The sequence below is a fragment of the Lepidothrix coronata genome, unplaced genomic scaffold (assembly GCF_001604755.1).
Source record: "Lepidothrix coronata isolate B3197 unplaced genomic scaffold, Lepidothrix_coronata-1.0 Scaffold272, whole genome shotgun sequence".
In the NCBI taxonomy this organism is placed as follows: domain Eukaryota; kingdom Metazoa; phylum Chordata; class Aves; order Passeriformes; family Pipridae; genus Lepidothrix; species Lepidothrix coronata.
In genome coordinates this window covers 960,623-975,161 of record NW_016690452.1, presented here as the reverse complement: position 1 = coordinate 975,161, position 14,539 = coordinate 960,623, and positions in this window count along the sequence as shown.

Sequence of the window (14,539 nt, the reverse complement as noted above, 5' to 3'; positions counted from 1 at the left end):
CACGTGGGGCCCGCGCGGCGCGGCGGGAGCGCCGAGAAACCCGGAGCGGAACCCGGAGAGGAGCCGGAGCCACCGCGCCCTGCCCGCCTCCTCCGCCATCCCCCCTCCTGATGTCCTCACTTTGCCCCCTTTCGGCCTTTCCTTTGCTTTCACTCTGCCGAGGCAGCAGCTTTCTGCAGAGTCCCTGCGCTGCGCGGGGCACGTGGGTGCACTTGGAGTGCCCGCTGGGGTGCAAATCAGGGTGCAGTTGAATGTCCATTGGGATGTCCATAGGGTGCCCAGTGGGGTTCCCATCACAGCAGGGTGCACACTGAGTCACCCACGGGAGCATCACTGGGGTTCCCATCGGGGCACCCACTGGGTGCACCCCGGGGTGCAAAGCCCCCCCAGGATGCAGCCGGGCAGGCAGAGCCCGGCCCAGTCTCTGGGAGGACGTGAGCGCACAGTTCTCCAAAGCACACGGAGCAGGGGGGGCTCCTGAGGCCTCGTCTGCTGGAGAGCAGAGAAAATTAATGGCAATGAGCAACCCTGGAAATATTAGTGGTGAAACCAGTCCTTATTTCTCCTGCAAAGTGCTCTCCCTGGCAGTTCCCTCTGCCAAGTGCTTCCAAGGTGACAGCTATTTAGTGGAGGAACGTGCCCAGTGCTGCTGGTGTCACACAGTCACATCAGTCCCGGGAGACTGCAGAGCACAGGGAGCAGCACCTGGAAACCCTCGGATCTGTGAGGCCCCCGGGGACAGGACAGGCACTGCCCTTCCTCCCATCCTGCCCAGAGGCCACGGAGCTGCTCCCAGGGCTGGAGCCCCTCTGCTCTGGAGCCAGGCTGGGAGAGCTGGGGGGGTTCCAATGGAGAAGAGAAGGATCAGGGAGAGCTGAGAGCCCCTTGCAGGGCCTAAAGGGGCTCCAGGAGAGCTGGAGAGGGACTAGGGACAAGGGATGGAGGGACAGGACACAGGGAATGGGTTTCCACTGCCAGAGAGCAGAGTTAGAGAGGATTTTTGGAAGGAATTCTTGGCTGTGAGGGTGGGGAGGCCCTGGCACAGGTTTCCCAGAGAAGCTGTGGCTGCCCCTGGATCCCTGGAAGTGTCCAAGGCCAGGTTGGACGGGGCTTGGAGCAACCTGGGCTGGTGGAAGGTGTCCCTGCCCATGGCAGGGGTGGGATGGGATGAGCTTTAAGGTCCCTTCCAACCCAAACCATTCCAGGGTTCTGTGATTCCATGATGATCCTCACTCTGTGCCTCACTGAGCTGGAAAAGTGTGAAAAGTGGGGGGATTCCAGGGGTGGGGCTGAGCCAGACCCTCTGTCCCAGAAGCTTTCCGGGTCCCAACTCCGGGGACGTGAGGCCGTGGGGAGAGCGATGGAAAGCAGCGATTTTGCACTGAAAATTCACTTCACGGCTCAAAATAGAACACATTAGCTGAGCTGCTCCCCTCCCCCAGTGGTACTTATGGACAAATTCTGATTTTTACTTAATGGTTTCCCCGAAAAGGTTGTAATTTTCTTCCCATTCCCATCGAGCTGCAGCTCCTGCGCTGTTGTGGTGAACTCAAACGACCAAGGATGTCTCTCGTTAATTGATATTCCTCACACTGGGACTGTGCTGAAATAGGAGCTGGTTTATTTTAGCTTATTAAAACTCACCTGGTTGGGGAAAAAAAAAAAAAGAAGAAAAAAGAAGAAAGAGAACGATTAGGGGTGAAAGGAAACGTTCTGGTTCATATTGATTTAAGATCTGCTTAAATTGATATTTGCACATCCCAATTATAAACCTGTGATCTTTTCCCATAATTTATTTTTCTTTTTCTGAGGTGCTTTTTTTTTTCTAAGGATCTTAGAAAAGGCCTCGGTGTGAGAAGCCACTGTCTCCTCTCCCAGCCAGCCCCGGGATGCCTTTGTCACTGTCATTGGGGACATCGTGTTGCTCCTCTAAGGGCCATGAGGGGCAGGAGGGACACAAGGATGGAGGCACCTTGTCTTCTTCCCAGTTCTGCTCAAGCCGGGGCAGCCAACACCACCAGCTGAGGATGAGGATGGGGATGAGGGCTCTGGGGACACTCACTGAAGGCCAATGTCATCATTTGGGTGCCTGGCAAGGGCAGCTTCCCATGGGGGTGTGGCAGTGGAGCAGCCCAGGGAGAGCAGGAGGCACTGGGGTCCTTCAGGGTGATGGGGTGGTCCCTCCCCTGGTCCAGGGGTGGTTTTGGCCCTGATGTGCCCCTTCCCTGAGCTGTGCCCAGGAGATGCCAACGTGCAGCCCTGGCCCCCCATGAGGTCTCACAGCCGGGAAGGGAAGCAGGAGATGCCCTCCCCCACCCTGGCTGGGGACAAACCTCGGGCTCAGCTTCTGGGCACAGGGTGTTGTGACACTGTCCCGTCCCCACTGCAATGCCACCCTTTCGGGGAAACCATCTGAGCTGCCCTTCCCCTTCCCCTTCCCAAAGGGCCCCTGCGGGGAACACCCACTGTCCCCATCCTCCCACACATGATGACCTGGCACTGCCACCCCCGCTGGCCCCAGTGACCCCCAGGTCCTGGCCCCTTGGGGGTGGACAGAGCCCCCCTCACCCCTTCCCAGGGGCTGGGCCGTCCAGGGGGCCGTGGTTCAGCTGCAGGGAATAAGGAAGGATCCCTCAGGATGAGGTTTGGAACAGCTGGAAGGGGCTGAACATCTGCACAGCCACAGTCACCCCGAGCCTCCCTGCGGGAAACGGGTCCAAAACACCCACGGCAGGACACCTACTTTTCCCCAAAAATTTTTCTCTCTCCTTCCCGGAAAAAGTCCGGCTGCAGCTTCCATGTGGATTTGCTGTGAGGCCGCAGAGGAGGGGCCGGGGGAGAGGCGAACCCTGCCCGCACACACGTGTGCACACAGACAGACACACACACACACACACACACACAGACACACACACACACGCACCCACGTGTGTCCCTCCCGTCCCCCCTCCCTCCCCGGCCCCGGGAGCAGCCGAGCTCGCCCGGCGTGACGGGAGCCGCCCCGAGAGGTGACTTTATCGCTGACAAGCCGGTCCCAACCCCGGTCAATGGTGTGTGTTTACATTGCAGGTGACACTATCTGCCCTCCGCGCAGGGCAGGACCCTGCCTGCCAAATTTCCTTTAGCTTTCAAGTTTATCTAAACAAGGATTTCAGGGCTGGGAAGGCAGCGAAACGCATACGAATGAGCGGCCGCGGCGAGCAGGGAGAGCTCCCAGGCCGGATGTGTGGCTTTGTGGGGAGCTGGGCTTTATCTGCTCTTGGCAGGGAGGTTTTACAGCCCCTCGGCAAGAGAGGCTCCAATCCTGCTCTGGCCCCAGCAGCTCCGCGGCGGTGGCCACGTGCATCCTCAGCCAGCACCGGGATGGGGCTTGGAGCAGCCTGCTTTGGTGGAAGATGTCCCTGTTCACGGCTGGACCGGACCTTTGGGGTCCCTTCCCACCCAAACCATTCCAGGACTCTGTGACGTTTGCAGGCGGGACCGGGAAGAGCGTCGGTTGCCGGTGTTGCCACAACAGGCCCCGATTACCCCGTCCTTTCACAAGCAAAACTCCCATTGACCTCACCCTCATCGGCGGGTTTGCTTGAGCAATCCCTGTGCCCGGCCCAGCCCAGCGCCCGCGGCTGCTGCAGCAGGACAGGGGGGCCCGGGGGGGCAGAAAACCGGCTCAGGACCCCCAGAACCCCTCCCAGCACCCACCGAGGGGCTCAGCATCAAAAGCAACACTTTTCTTCCCTGTCTCCCTAAATTTGGGGTGGGGGGAGGTGGGTGAGGGGTGCCCATGGGTGCACATGGTGCTGGAGGGAGGGAGAGTCCAGGGATGCTCCTGGCAGCAGAGGCAGCTCCAAAGGGCTGGATTTGCAAAGTTTTAGCCAAGAAGTTGGGACCAACAGGAGGAACTGGAGGAGGGGTCACGCCCAGGATCACAGCTAAGGTCCGAATCCCGCAGCTCCAATTTGGGCTGGAAGGCGCCTTGAAGCTCATCTCCTTCCACCCCTGCCATGGGCAGGGACACCTTCCACTACACCAGGGTGCTCCAAGCCCCGTCCAGCCTGGCCTCGGACACCTCCAGGGATGGGAATGTTCAGGGATATGAAGTGCCAGGCTGACCCCGGAGGGAGGTGGGAGAGCAGAGCAGGTTGGGCTGTCCCCTTGCCAGCCTCCCCCGGCCCCCGCGGCCGGAGCCAGGTCACTCTCAGATCCTCCCAGATCCTCACGGATGCTCCTGGATTCTCTCAGGTGCTCCCTGCCCCCGGATCCCGGCCTGTGATCCCTCTGCTCCACAGTCTCACCTGCCCTCCCTTCCCGGGGCAAACAGCTCAGCCCAGGCTTTTGCTGTGCACTGTCTAATTATAGATATTATATTGCAAATGGCTTTTGGGCCTGCTAATGGTATTACTGGTGTTATTCTTCTACTTGTTAATTATAACCAATTTGTTTGGGATGCCTTCCCAGTTTTCGGCTGTAATTGCTCTCCCCATTCCCTGATGACTGTGACTCAGCAGAAACTCCGCAGTTTCGCTCAGGGATGATGTTACTCTTTGTCTCTCCTGCCAAGCGTGGCTGCAGACGGTTGCCTGTGCAGCGTGGCTACCGCTCCCACCTCGCCGGTTGCCACGCTCCAGTGGCTGGGGGTCGGCGAGGAACGTGGGATGTCGCGGCCGGTACCCACGCGGGGCTGGACGCGGGACGGTGGCATCTCCATCTCTCCAGATGGGGCATCGCCCACTCTAAGAGCGGTTGGGCTCAGGCTTGGGATGCTCGGGAGGAGCTGAATCAGGGCTTGACCCATAAACCATCTCGGGATCCTGCCTGTGAAATCCCAGCGAGCTCGGCATGGCCAAAGGCTTAGCCAAGGGAAGAGCGGAATATTAAACGGATTGTTTTCTTTTTCTTATTGCTAAATTCTTAAGAAGTTTGCTCTTCTCCTCTGCTCGGCATTAACTGTAGATAAGTTATTTGGAAAGCGAGTATTTCACCAGAACAGCCGTTCAAGTAGCCTAATACACACATTAGAGTCTATTTGCACTTAAAAGAAGTGGGAGGTATTAAATCAGCCTCTGGCCAGATAGTCATTGTATAAACAAGAGCTGTTAACTCCTACTTGATAGCGATGATAGCGAGGGAAAGGAAAACAGCCCTGCAGTGTCACGACCAACCTGACACAACATGTTGTCGGTCTGGGGAGAGAAAGAAAACCAAGCCCTGGGAGTTCATGACTGCGGGAGGGCGGCTGAGAGCGGGGATGACCCCCAAACCCTGCCTGCACCGCTCCCCGGCCTGCGAGCTGCTCCCACACCCGGGGCTCCAGCAACAGCATCGCTCTGCCATCCACGAGAGGAGCGGTTCCCGGGCCTGCAAAGGCCCCCAGCGCACTGGACAGAGGGTTATCCCTGCCCGAGCCCTCGCTGATGGTGGGTTTCCACCCTGCGCGGCTGGATCCCCCTCCAGCGCTCGGCTCCGTGCGGGGCCGGGGAGATGCTGCCGAGGTATTAATGAAATTTATGAGTCAGAGCGAGCAAAAAAAAAACTGTTTTCAGCTGACTTCACTCACCACTTCCTCTCCTCGCCTTCGCCTCTCCCGGCAGCCCACTTATCTTCCCCTGGAGCGGTGCCCACCCTCCCCTGCCCGCTATCGCCAGCAGGCCGGAGCATTCAGCACCAGCCCCGCTGCGGAGTTTGCTCACTCACTCACTCACTCACTCACTCACTCACTCAAGCACTCTCAAGTTGTTCTCTGTGGCTAATCAAATGTCAAAACAAGCTGCCCCTGTGATTTTGAGAGCTTTTAAACAGGAAGACATTCACCACTGATACACGAGAGCGCGTCGGGCCGGGGCCCAGCCGGAGCTCAGCGCTGCTCCCGGGATCTGCTGGGCTCTTTGTGGGCTCTCTCTGGGAAATAATCACTCTCCCACCTCTTGCCCGTGCTGCCTCTCACGGGAATGGGGGTCTTTCCATCCCCTGGTAGGCAGGGCATGGCTGCCAGCACAGTGGCAGCACCCTCTGTCCCTGCACCCCATTCCTTGGCCCATTAACCATGGTTTATAGCCCGACTCTAAATCATGGGCTTTGGGGCTAAAACAGGCTGTCAGCACTGAGGAGTGATAACTTCCAAGCTGTCCAGAAGCCCAGGAATCCCCCAAAAGGCACTGGGAGCCTTTGGTCCTCGTGCAGCCACAGTGAGGGGCAGCATCCTCAGAGCCCCCCAGGCTGGGTTGAGCCAATGGCTGCAGAAGAGCAGGACTCCATGTAAGGGACAATTTTGATTCCAAAGCCACCTCATCACTCTCCTGGCAGCTCTGACATCAAAAATTCAGGCAGGTACCTGCTTTTCCACAGCCAAGCTCCCCGTGTGCCTCTGTGATGGCAGGAGCAGTGTGGGGTTCGGGATCCCTGCGAGGAGCTGCATCAAAGCAAGAGAAAACAGAGGAGAGGGAAGATGAAGAGGCCCCTCCTCATGCCCAGTAAAACACAGTGTGTGTCTGCAGAGGGTTGGTCCTCAAAGCCACCCGGGCTGCAGGACTAAGGGCTGTTCCCCTGGGATCCCAGAGGCCTTCAAAGCATCACTCAGTGGCCGAATGCTGAGCACAAGCTGCTCTCGGGAGCTGCCGGGTTTGTACAATGCTCACCTCCTGTTTCCCACTTTCCTCCCAGCACAAATCCAACGTCTGCAAAAAAGGAATAAACACCCACAGCTTCCTGAAGGCCCCACTCCAGGGAGAGACATTTCTGCTGCTCAGTCTGGTGCTGGACTGGAAGGGAAGCGTCTCCCTCCTCAGCAGCTTCAATCACACACGAGGAGCACATGTCACTCCCAGCAGCACCACTCCAACTGATCCGTGTGCCATGGCCGGGGAGAACCAAGCCTTGTGGAGTCCACGGGGGCAGAGGTGGGTCCTGGGGATGGTGACACTGTCCTGGGGCTGGGAACACAGTCCTGGTCTGCAGTGCTGGAGGACAGAGGGGATCAAACCTTGCGCTAGAACATCAACCTTGCCGCCTCCCGCTGCAATGCCTCCCAAGCTTTAGATGTCCTGCTTTGCCAGGGCTCCTGCTTAAACCTCCCCCACCAACGAACACCCAGGGGGGCCGTGCCACCCCCCCCCCGGTGCCAGCTGTGGGGCTGGGAGGGGGCGATGCCCCCTGCCCCCATCGGAAGGACGCTGGGAGCAGACAGGCAGAGGCTTTGTCCCAGCCCGAGACAAGGAGAATGCTGTGGGTTTGTTTTTAGACAAATGAATGGATTTTACTGTTTGACCAACACTCATGAGAATGCCAGTCAGCGCGGATTTGGCAGGAGGTCTGACACTTGTCAGCCCTGGTTTATAGCGGCAGCGCGGTCGCCAGCTCTCGGGAGGGGAGTGACGTGCGCGCGTTGCTGCGCGGGGTGTTCTCGGAAGAATGTGTGGCAACAGAAGATCAAGCAAATACTTGGGGCCGCCGCATCACCGAGGACTTTGTCAGCCAGCCGGAAAGTTTTAGAAGGGCTTCACACTCTTTGGAGACAGCCAGGGCACTGCCTGGAGCCGGGGCGAGCGCTGCGGGCTCTGGGAAGAACAGAGGCATTACTGTGGCATCCCTAACGAGCCCGGCCCTGGCTCGGCGCTCCCGGAGCGGGGCTGGAGCAGCCCTGCCGGCCCCACACGGGGCAGCTGCCAGGAGGGTCCCATGGGGGGCTTTGGCTCTGCCACCTGCCTGCTCTGCACCCACAGGAGGGGCTCAGGAGGCTCCAGGGCTCAGTGTGGGGCACGGCTCACCCCAGCCTGGGTGTGCTTCGATTCCCAGGGGAAAAGCCATGGGAATGGCTGCCAGGGTGCAGCCCTGCACCCCAAAAGGCCCCCAGACTCAGTGGGTGAGCTGAGAGGTCAGGAACTGGGAGCTGCTGTGCACGGGGCCCCCGAGGTGAGGCTGCCCCAGGAGCTGAGCCCAGCCTGCAAAACGGCCCTGACCAAACAGCCCAGACCAGCTCCCAGTGAATCATCCCAGGGATGGAGTAAATCATCCTCCTCTGAAAGGGCAGCAGCTGCCTTTCCCTGGGTTGTTTTGGAGCAGGCCTTTAGGAGACAGGGCTTTCCAGGGTGTTTAAAATCATAGAACCATGGAATGGTTTGGGAGGGAAGGGACCTTAAAGCTCATCTCCTTCCCACCCTGCCCTGGGCAGGGACATCTTCTACTATCCCAGGGTGCTCCAAACCCCGTCCAACCTGGCCTTGGACACTTCCAGGGATCCAGGGGCAGCCACAGCTTCTTGGGAAAACCTGGGCCAGGGTCTCCTCACCCTCAGAGCCAGGAATTCCTTCCCAATATCCCCTCTAACCCTGCCCTCTGGCAGTGGGAAGCCATTCCCCCTTGTCCTGTCCCTCCATCCCTTATGCCAAGCCCCTCTCCAGCTCTCTGGCCATGGTGGGCAAGGGGAGGTCCTCACTTTTCTCCCCACATGAGTTTCTCTCCTTGGCACAGCCATGCCCCAACCTGGGCCGTTCCCACACAGCTCCTGCCCTGCCCTGTGCTGCCCCTCAGCCCGATGCTCCAGCCAGGCTTTGCTGTGGTCACTGTCACTTCAGGAGGCACCACCCAGCACCTAATGGGTGTTTGCTGCTCTGCTGTGCCCTTGGCACCGTGGGCACCCTGGGCAGCCTGTGCTGAGGAGCTGCCCCAGTCTGGGAGAGATAAGGGTGTTGCAGCCAGCGCTGGGGGGATGACAGAGCTGTTTGCAGGCAGCTCCTCTGATCTGCCCACTGGGCTGGGACTCCCCGGGCAGCCACAGATCAGCCGGGTCATTACGGGGTGCTCTGCGCTCGGAGCAGCTCTCGGGAGCCAAACCAGCGGGGCAGGACCTCACCTGCTCCACACGGGTTGTGCAACGAGGCTGTGGCTGAGCCAGGAGCCAAACCCACCCCTAATGACCGGGCCACAGCTCGCCCAGTGCCCGGGGCCAGCCCACGGCAGGCACAGGCTGGGACACGCTCGTCCCCGAGCTGCCAGTGCTGCCCTGCACAGGGAACTGGCCACAGCTCTCCCTCCCCTCTGGGCACCTTTGATCTGGGCACTGTGGCCTGCCTGGCTCCCTGCCGGGATGCATGGAGAGGGATCAAGCTCTGTGTTATAGAATCCCAGCACGGTTTGGGTTGGAAGAGACCTTAAAGCTCATCTCGTTCCGTCCCTGCCCTGGGCAGGGACACCTCCCACTAGCCCAGGTTGCCTCCAGCCCCATCCAACCGGGCCTGGAACACTTCCAGGGATGGGGAAGCCACAAGCAGGGAGATGTCCCTGCCCATGGCCAGGGGCTGGACTAGAAGGCCTTTAGAGCTCCCTTCCAACCCAAACCATTGTGGGATTCTGTGATTCCAAGGGAAGCCTGGTTGCCCCCTGCTCCTCCCTGGTGTCAGAGGTGGCTGCTCCCAGGGCTGTGTCGGTCTCCTGAACCTCCTGCTCTGAGGCACCGCCGGTCCCTCAAACAGCTCCATATCATCAGTTACATCTAATTGAGGGTGTTTTGAATACAACTCCACAACACCCAAACCAAAGGGAAATGACAGACCATCAAATGAATGCCCCTGAACCACGATAAATGCCTGGGTGGATGATTAATGCTTCTGTTTCTTGGTTTCAGCGAGAACAATGCGGCCTGACCCAGCATTTATCAGCAGTGCCTGCGAAAGGGCACCAGACATCCCCAAAATAAATGGGATTACGGCCCTGCTGTTCCACCTTCAGATGCTCCCTTGTCTCTACACACGCTAAAGGATGGAGCGGGGTGAGCTCCGAGTGAGAACTGGAGCAGTGATGAACCTTCTCGGGTCCCTTTCAGCTCCATCATTATGGACATCCCAGGCTGCCTTGGAAAATCCTTCCCTGATGATGCATCGGCGGAATCTGGTCGTTTGTTGCACTGGGGTTTGGACATCTGAGAGAACACGTTCTGCTCTGCTGTTTCATTAAATCATTAAAAGACACTTCTCTAATAGCTGCAGAAATCTCATTTTTTCATGTGGCCGGGGCGGCCGCGCTGCTCCCACCTGGAAACGGCGCAGATCCCCTCCCAGCTTCAAAGCCGTCTGGCTTCTAACGCACCGCCGGGAATTAGGGATAATTGAAACGGGCGCGTTCAAAGGAGCCCGAGGTCGGTGGAGCGGCAGGGCCGGCACCGCGCGGCCCCTCCTGCCGAGCCCCGCGACACCGGCCCGGCCCAGCCCGGGCTCGGCAGCACCGTGGGATAATCCACGGCAAAACCCCGGCGAGGGACAGCGGAGCAGGGCGAGGACGGCCCGGAGATCCCGCAGCTTGTCCCGACACGACGCTGTTTGTGTGCGGAGATTAAAGCCTCCTGCTCGGCAGCGGGGAAATGCAAATGCTCTTTAAACAAGCTGTTAATTGTTAAACCACAGTATTTAGGGGCAATAATCGCTGGAACACCTTGTACGGGCTAAAATGAGGCCGAGAGCTCCCTGGGCATGGGCTCCACGGGAGGAGGATGTGTCTGTGGGCTGCGTTGGATGTAAAGGAGTGGGAAGAGACGTGGGAATGGAGGGAGAAGAAGGGGATTTGGAAAGTGTGAAAGGAGAGCGTCCAGGGCAAGAACTCTGGTGGCCATGGCTTGGGTCTCACAGGGATCCCATGGAAAAGGAGGCCCCCGGGTGGAGAGGGAAACGATGGAGTTGAAGAGGACCATCCCGCTCCTGTGAAAGGCTGATCCCGTTGGGAATTGGCCTGGCCACATCGAGGGTGTGGCAGACACCTCTCCCCGAGGTGTTCTCAGCCCATTGTCTCAGGGGTGTTCTCAGCCCATTGTCACCGTGTCCGGCCTTTGGGCTGTGGCTGCTCCAGGTCTTTGAGCTCCCCCGTGGTGCAGCCGAGCGGTGCCAGCCCTTATCTCCCCATCCCCCTGGTGCTGGCAGGAGCTGCTCCCTCCGCATCCCACCCACCCCCGGCTGAGCTGCCAAAGGGGTTTCCTTCCCAGGAAGGGGAGGGAGCAGTTGCCCGACCCAGCAATAAGGGACTCCCAACTCCACACTGGGGCAGAAACAGTGCAACAGCCCCCAAAGGGCAGCTGTGACCCCGGCACCGCAGCACCCGCGGGGGTCCCGACACGGGAAACTCGTCCCAGAGCACCAGGGTATTTTTTTCCCTGGGTTTGGGAAGACAGATAACCCCCCGGGCAGAAAGCAGCTCCTTCAGAGCCGGGTTTCAACAACCAGGAACTCGTGTATATCTTGGATTTTAATCCAGTGCGGCTGGGGCCATGTGCAAGATGTAATTTAAGCTCCAGCTCAGGGTCCAAATGTTCTCCAAGTGCGGAGGTTTTGGCACGGAGATTTTGGTTTGGTCCCAGCTTTCATGGCAAATTGAATAATCATATGAGGGGGAGGAAAGAGAAAGAGCAAGAGAAAAAAAAAAAACCAACAACTACCGACAGTTCTTCCAAAAGTGGAAAGAACCAAAACACATTTTGGCTTCCTCAGCCCTGGACCGGAGTTATTTCCCTCTAGATCTGGAACAGCCTTTCCAACAACCTTTTTCAATTTAGCTTTTTATTAAAATAAAGCCGTGCCCCGGCAGATCCGTGTGGAGCTGCCTCCTGTCACCTCCGTGCCCGGCTGTGCAGCTCCTGCTCGTGCTGCTGGCACCCCAACAAACATTGCCTGCCCTGCTCCGTGCTGCTGGCACCCCAACAAACATTGCCTGCCCTGCTCCGTGCTGCTGGCACCCCAACAAACATTGCCTGCCCTGCTCCGTGCTGCTGGCACCCCAACAAACATTGCCTGCCCTGCTCCGTGCTGCTGGCACCCCAACAAACGTTCCCTGCCCTGCTCTGGAGCCCTCGGGGAGCAGCTGGCCAGGAAGCACTGTGAGAGCTCCCCGTGCACATATTTAAATCACCTACTGTTGTGCTAACTTTCTGGCCTTGCATATCTTTTAATTATTCCCATGTTTATGGTTTGCTGTGGCTTACAGGATTTTTTTTCCCCTCAAATGCGTTTTTTCCTGACAATTAGCCCCTCTGGCTGTAGAAGTGCAAATGAAGAGCTGGAGAGGAGCTCAGCCCCAAACCTTCCTGTGTGCTGAGGAGGCCCTGGCCAGCCCTGGCTTAGCACTAGGACCAGTGTTAGCTCAGCCCTGTCCTAGCTCAGCACTGGGACCAGCCCTGGATCAACACCAGGATCAGCCCTGGCTCATCTGCATCCCAGCTCAGCACCAGGACCAGCTCTGGAGCAGGAGCAGGAGCAGCCCTGGATCATCCTCATCCAAGCTCAGCCCCATCCCAGCTCAGCACCAGGACCAGCCCCCAGTCAGCTCCATCCTGACTCAGCACCAGAACCAGCCTTGGATCAGCACCAGGACAAGTCCCAGCTCAGCCCCATCCTGGCTCAGCACCAGAATAAGCCCTGGATCAAACCCATCAAAGCTCAGCCCCAGGCCCAGCCCTGGATCAGCCCTGGATTGGGATCCCCATGGTGCTGCCAGGGTTTGTTGGGAAATCACGGATGGGCAGCACTGAGGTGGCCGAGGGGCACAAATCCCGTGGTGGCTCTGGCAGTCCCAGAGCCTCCCCCACAGGCTCAGCTCAGACACTGGCACAGGAGGGGGCAGATGAAACCCAGGGCCCCGCGCTGGCTTTGCAGCCAAGGCTCACAGGGACATCACCATCCCTGTGTCCCAGGGGTACCAGCCTGTCCCCGCGTGTGTGCCAGGCAGGGGGGCTGCTCTGCTGGGTTGCACCCGTGTCTGTAGGAGAGGAGTCCCCCTTGCTGTGCCTTTTTGGGGGTCGATGGCTCAAGCAGGAGTGTGACCCTGAGCTCAGGGTGAGGTTCAAACACCAAACATCCTCAGCCTCCCCTCGCCTAGTTTGGAGCAGGCCCCCCCCCCTGTGCCCCCCAGCCGAGCCCCTCACCCCCTGAGCTGGGCTGGGAGCACAGGGAGCGGCTCCAGCTCCCCCCACGCAGCGCTGGGCTGGGAGGTGGCCCCGGGCACGTCCCATGGTTCGTGTGTGGGTTGGGTTTTCCTCATCACCTGCCGGGGCAGCAACAGGAGGGGAAGCCCAGACCCCCCATCCGACCCACTGCGGCTGGCGCTGACTCACCCCACATCCTGCTGCTGCCCCTGGAAACTCCGGGGCACACGTGGGCAGCCATGGGCTGGGAAGGCCCTTCCCGGGGCACAGGGGTGGGCAGGAGGCAGCCCCGACCCCCTGACCCCCAGCCAGGGCTGCTCGGTGGGATCCTCCACTGCTGCACCTGAGGAACTTGTGTCCTAGTGATGGGACACAAGGGAATGGCTTCAGAGGGCAGGGACAGATGGGATATTGGGAAGGAATTCCTGGCTGGGAGGGTGGGCAGGCCCTGGCACAGGTTGCCCAGAGAAACTGTGGCTGCCCCTGGATCCCTGGAAGTGTCCAAGGCCAGCTTGGATGGGGCTTGGAGCAGCCTGGGCTGGTGGGAGGTGTCCCTGCCCATGGCAGGGAGTGGAGCTGGGTGAGCTTTTTAAGATCCCTTCCCACCTAAACCATTCAATGATTCTTCCCCAGCACACACCTGAGGCCAGGGACATCCCAGTTTTAAACACCCTCTGGTGAAGCTGCACCTCAGCCCCTCCGCCCCTGCAGAGAGGAGCTTTGGGGTGCACTGGGGTGTCAGGACCAGGTACCAGCTCTGACAGTGCCCCCTCCATCCCTGCACAGCACTTGGCCCCTCATTATCCAGCCCTTCCCTGGAATTAGGTGGGAGGTTGCTGTTAATCAGCTACAAACGATTAAGTCATTGGCCAAACTACTCTCCTGCTACTTTTGCAAGGAATTAGGCCTCTATAAAATCAAGCAGCATGAATCTTAGAGATTTACACGGTGCTTTTTTAACAGTTTTCAGTATATTTCAATAGTTAATAAAACTAAATGCTGCTTTGTGTAAAAGGTAATAGATTACAATCGGGTGTATTTTACTAGCACTCAGTGTGTTCATCTAACACCTCATACGTTCACGTTGGAATCCACGAAAAGCACTTTGTGGAGATTAAAAGCAGATTTATCACAGATGTGCCTCAGCATTATGCTTGGCTTGAACCATTAGACTCCTGGAGTTTAAAGGTTAGACTTTAATGACTTCAAGGAAGTCGGTTGCTTTTTAAGGCTTTAAATAAGCAGCTCGGATAGTCCCGGCATTCCCAAACAGGGCCGACTGGTTCCGGGCTGCTCCGAGTTCCCCCGGCCGTGTCTGCTCCGTGCAGAGCCTGGAAGCAGACACAGCTCAGGAGTTTGGCCCTCATGCAAATTAATAACAAGTTATTTACCAGATGAAAGCATTGCCTTGAAGACTGTTCTCCCCACACCTCGGAAGGATGGGAGGGATGAGCTGCGAGCTGTGCTGCCTGATTGTGGAATCCTGGAATGGTTTGGGTGGGAAAGGAGCTTGATTGTCATCCAGTTCCACCCCCTGCCATGGGCAGGGACACCTCCCACCAGCCCAGGTTGCTCCAAGCCCTGTCCAACCTGGCCTTGGACACTTCCAGGGATCCAGGGGCAGCCACAGCTTCTCTGGGCAAC